We start from the raw sequence: 6000 nt of genomic DNA, 5'->3' as shown, positions 1-6000 counted from the left end.
TACACACTAGAAAGTGTAGGCAGCCTAAAGAAGAGGAGCTCAGCAAATACTTTTTCTGGTTAATTTATGCAGTAACAGCTACAAATTTTATAGCAAAGAGAAGCTTCATTGCACATATATTCATATTCAAATACATAAAACATTTCTGTAATTTTGAACTCCGAGTGTTATGTGTGCTTTTGTTTGCGAGTACGAAGACGCGCTGAACACACTGTAAGTCCACTATGGTCGGCTAGGTTGGCAGCACCGAAACAGCGGTTGGTACCAACCACTGAGGTGGTAGGTACCGACTGACGCTATCCGACTCATACTGAAATGGGTGGCCCAATCAGCCACCGCACCGCGGCTCTTAAAAAAAATGAAGAAGAAATACAAGTATTGTGAGTGAAAATCGCGGTTCTCTACAGCATTTACGAGAATAAACTGTACATACAGGGTGTTTCAAAAATGACCGGTATATTTGAAACGGCAATAAAAACTAAACGAGCAGCGATAGAAATACACCGTTTGTTGCAATATGCTTGGGACAACAGTACATTTTCAGGCAGACAAACTTTCGAAATTACAGTAGTTACAATTTTCAACAACAGATGGCGCTGCGGTCTGGGAAACTCTATAGTACGATATTTTCCACATATCCACCATGCGTAGCAATAATATGGTGTAGTCTCTGAATGAAATTACCCGAAGCCTTTGACAACGTGTCTGGCGGAATGGCTTCACATGCAGATGAGATGTACTGCTTCAGCTGTTCAATTGTTTCTGGATTCTGGCGGTACACCTGGTCTTTCAAGTGTCCCCACAGAAAGAAGTCACAGGAGTTCATGTCTGGCGAATAGGGAGGCCAATCCACGCCGCCTCCTGTATGTTTCGGATAGCCCAAAGCAATCACACGATCATCGAAATATTCATTCAGTAAATTAAAGACGTCGGCCGTGCGATGTGGCCGGGCACCATCTTGCATAAACCACGAGGTGTTCCCAGTGTCGTCTAAGGCAGTTTGTACCGCCACAAATTCACGAAGAATTTCCAGATAGCGTGATGCAGTAATCGTTTCGGATCTGAAAAATGGGCCAATGATTCCTTTGGAAGAAATGGCGGCCCAGACCAGTACTTTTTGAGGATGCAGGGACGATGGGACTGCAACATGGGGCTTTTCGGTTCCCCATATGCGCCAGTTCTGTTTATTGACGAAGCCGTCCAGGTAAAAATAAGCTTCGTCAGTAAACCAAATGCTGCCCACATGCATATCGCCGTCATCAATCCTGTGCACTATATCGTTAGCGAATGTCTCTCGTGCAGCAATGGTAGCGGCACTGAGGGGTTGCCGCGTTTGAATTTTGTATGGATAGAGGTGTAAACTCTGGCGCATGAGACGATACGTGGACGTTGGTGTCATTTGGACCGCAGCTGCAACACGGCGAACGGAAACCCGAGGCCGCTGTTGGGTCACCTGCTGCACTAGCTGTGCGTTGCCCTCTGTTGTTGCCGTACGCGATCGCCCTACCTTTCCAGTACGTTTATCCGTCACGTTCCCAGTCCGTTGAAATTTTTCAAACAGATCCTTTATTGTATCGCTTTTCGGTCCTTTGGTTACATTAAACCTCCGTTGAGAACTTCGTCTTGTTGCAACAACACTGTGGTCTAGGCGGTGGAATTCCAACACCAGAAAAATCCTCTGTTCTAAGGAATAAACCATGTTGTCTACAGCACACTTGCACGTTGTGAACAGAACACGCTTACAGCAGAAAGACGACGTACAGAATGGCGCACCCACAGACTGCGTTGTCTTCTATATCTTTCACATCACTTGCAGCGCCATCTGTTGTTGAAAATTGTAACTACTGTAATTTCGAAAGTTTGTCCGCCTGAAAATGTATTGTTGTCCCAAGCATATTGCAACAAACGGTGTATTTCTATCGCTGCTCGTTTAGTTTTTATTGCCGTTTCAAATATACCGGTCATTTTTGAAACACCCTGTACAAACGCGGTGCTGAACAAAGGTGTAATTAAGATGAGTGGCCAAGGGACGGGGGTGGCGCAAGTTGATTAGTTTGGCCGTGAACGGCGAAATAGTTTCGAGACTTCACAATAAATAACTCTGTGTACACTAGCTACTAGTCAGTAACCATAATAATGATCCTCTTTTCCTCAGACTGATACTGAATGATTTTTCTGCATGTCGGGGCACGATTCGAGTTGACTTTGTGAAGGTAATTTTTGTCTGGATAAGGGGATGTTGTGAGGGGTGGCAGGATTCACAATGCCACACGTGTTGCCTAAAGTTGCTATTTGTTCTCTCTGCGTTAAAGACTGGTAGTAGCCGCATTAAGCCATGTCCTAGCAACTGTTCCCTCTGGTATGCTATTGGTAAGTCACTGAAGAGATTCTGACTATTCTATCAAAGAAATTCGATGTAGACAGACATGGCGTTCAGAATTTAAATTGGACCGGGATGCGTACTCGCATCAGAACTCGCACAAAGCAGGAGACACAAGTTCGTATCCCGAGTCGATCACATACTTAAACGATCGCATTGTAATCATCATAGTATATGTTCAGCGTTCTTCAATTGGAGCAGTATGGTATTTGCGATATGGTTTTACATTGATTGGAGATGAACGTAAGGAGAGGCTTTGCATGTGGAGTCACTAAGTCAGTCATCAATGCTCAGCTAACTTAAGACATTTAGAAAGTAATGAAGTAGTAAAGTTATGTGGCGTTGAAGTCGAGGGAATATTCTGAGTGCCTTTTGGAATCACAAAAAAAAACCTTAGAGAAATTTATTTCCATTTCTTAAAAAAGGATGCTTCATGTGCGCCTCAAGGCTACGTGCTGAGACAGCACCAGATGGATGCATCATAGTAATTGTAGTAGGTGTTTTCCAGAACAACAATAATAATCTTTCATTAGACACTCAGTGTAATTAGAGCAGATTAATAGCCTTAGTATATAACGCTGGTCGATGTGGCACTTGTATTTAGAAGACTGTGCCAGCTTGAATCAAATGTTCAAATGTGTGTGAAATCTTATGGGACTTAACTGCTAAGGTCATCAGTCCCTAAGCTTACACACTACGTAACCTAAATATCCTAAGGACAAACACACACACCCATGCCCGAGGGAGGACTCGAACCTACGCCGGGACCAGCCGCACAGTCCATAAGTGCAGCGGCTTAGACCGCTTTTTTTTTAATCTCTTTTTGTTCGCTTTTGTTCGTTGCATCAGCTCGGGGCGCACGTCGTGAGACACCCCTTTAAGTTCGTAGTTGATCGGTTAACTCAGTTCTTTTTTTATTACAGAGGGCAGCTAACCCTCTGACCGAACACGCTGAACTACCGTGCCGGCATACCGCTCGACTAAACCCGCGCGGCGCCAACTTGAATATTAACATCGATTTATTAACACGAAACTGGTGCAGTTTAAGCGTGACTCGGGAGAATGGAAGAAAGATGGATTTCCTTTCTTAAATAAACCGAAAATTCTGAACTCAAATTCCAAAATTGGCGAGCATTTGTTTCCTATTCCCGCGCACAACAGCACCACAGTCTAATATTAGACTGTGACAGCACTGTGGAAAGATTATTTCCGCTGATATCGACCCAGTGGACAGACGAAAGCAATCGACCCCTGCCAAGGACTATGGAATCAGTCTTACAGTGCCACTTTAACTACAAGCATAGTATTTTGTAAATACGTAAAAGGGAAGAAAGACTTTCTGGAAAAGGTGAAATCTTCCAAAAAATATTGTATACCAAATACTTCTGCCACAAGTTCCATGTATTTGTAATCTAAATAAAAGTAATTATATTAAATAAATTTTTGCTTCATTTCTACATCTACTTCCCATCTCATTGTGCCGACGAGGTCCCAGCTACATGTTATACAGGTCCACAGATAGGCCTACTGGTGGATGTACAAGTGTTGAAACAAGACCACCTACAATATTGTAGGTGGTCTTGGTTGAAATCGATCTGCATATTAGTGTTCTGATATGGACGTGATTTCGTATTATTCCTGTTTGCTTGAAGCGTAACTGGGGTGGAAAAGCTTATCAAGCCCAATCATTACCTAGGTAAGAGCGGATAACCATCTGAAAACTACATTGAGGCTGACCACTATAGACCTGACGTGGAACGACCTTGGTGGAATTGAGGCGGCGTTCACTTCCGCAAATGTCAGTATTTACACATTACTGCAGAGCCACTTTAGCTGGTTAGAAATTCTCTTATTATGAAGGGACACAAAATACGAGAGGACATATATTTATCTGTCTAAACAGTGGTTTTTCCTGCTACTTCAATGAAGCTAAAAAAAAAGTCAGCTGTGACGGATAGCTTATTCGTTGGTCAGATAATTGCTCAAAAATTAAAGCATATAACATCTGTTAGTGCTTAAATTAATGAAATTTAGTGTTAGCATTATCTTCACACGTGCTGTTGAAGTAAAAGAATACGTCAATATGGGCAGGTTACACATTGCTGAACAGAAGCCACACACTTCATGCAGAGTGTTAAAAGTTGGCTTATACCATCGGGTACGTGTAGGGAGCGAAGAAAAGTACGACCACAACATAGGCTGCTAAAGGCCGACTGATCGGCCAACTTCAAGTTAACATACTGTAAGTTGACCCGGAAACAAATTGAGTCAGGCGATTGTGACGATTTGATAGCGTGAAACTACACTACAAAGCCAAATAACGCTATGGAATGACATAGCCACAGTGGAACTTACCGCTCAAGACAGCAAAGATCGCACATAATGTGCAAACAAACTTGACGGTGGGACACATATCTACCACACATAGCGTCACTAGGCAATGAAAACCTCGTAACTCAAATTGGTCAAATTTTACAGAAGAAACAAAAAACTAATTATAGAAATCACATGGGGACCTGATTAGTCAAATGTAGTGGTTTCTGCTACACAATATGGATCGAGTCATGGGTACATAAGACTTTATTATGCACTTCAAATTGTCTGCCGGTTTTCGGAGTTACGAGGTTTTCACAGTTATTTTTTGGTAGTGATGGAGATAAGAGGCATGTAACGAGTGTACGGTTAAGAGTTGAAATGAATTAATGTTTAATTTGTTTAAAAAATACTTACTTAAACTTTGCATTATTTGTGTATTATGAAACATCTGTCATGATACATTGTTACAGATATAAAGTGGAATGAATAATTTCACATTGATCAAAATATTGGAATCTGGATGTTAATAAATTACAGTGTTTAAAATACATGGAAACAATGTTGTTAGCTTTAATTAAAATTTTATTACTGCAAATGTTTGTACAGTTCATTAACATTTATTATTATTACTATTACTGCTATCACAATCACAGTCATAGGTGGCTGTAAATAACGTGTGGCCCAAATAATTGACAACATATGGTCTAGGACTTTGTCTTGCGGTAGTACAAACTTCTACACATCCAGCAGGAGTATAAATGTGTCTCTTTTTAACTTCCTTTCTATAGTTGCTTGCATTGAATCACACTCCATTTGAGTGTGACCTTTCTCCAGAAATTTTTGCACTATTGTAATGCCTTTCTGATTGGCGAGATGAGCCAGTGCATTACTCATGACTGAGTTTCGATACTGGTACGTGCATCCGTCGCTATAGAAAATAGCTCCTGAATCATTTTGGACGTACGTTACCATAAAATGCACGAGTATACAGGCAAATTCCGAAGCTGGTAGTCCACTTTCACTCTCGTGCCAAAGGTAACAATAACCATCGTTACTTTTTAAATCATAGATGGTAAAGTTGTGGACCTTTAGTTTGCTTTTATAATATAGTGCAGATGCTTTTAGTCTGGGTGAAAGCAGAAGTGCTTGAAGGTCCATAGTAAACACTCTAGCTGGTCCTAATTTATCACTGTTTTTCGCTTCCTTTGCCTCAGTTTTTTGGGCCATATGCAATGAGTATTCATTGTCTGAGATATTGACTGTCTGGTGAGAACAACAAAGATCGCACTGGTCCTTTTTAGGCG

The sequence above is a fragment of the Schistocerca piceifrons genome, chromosome 5, assembly GCF_021461385.2.
Source record: "Schistocerca piceifrons isolate TAMUIC-IGC-003096 chromosome 5, iqSchPice1.1, whole genome shotgun sequence".
NCBI classification, from domain to species: Eukaryota; Metazoa; Arthropoda; class Insecta; order Orthoptera; family Acrididae; genus Schistocerca; species Schistocerca piceifrons.
This window is presented reverse-complemented; position numbering follows the sequence as displayed.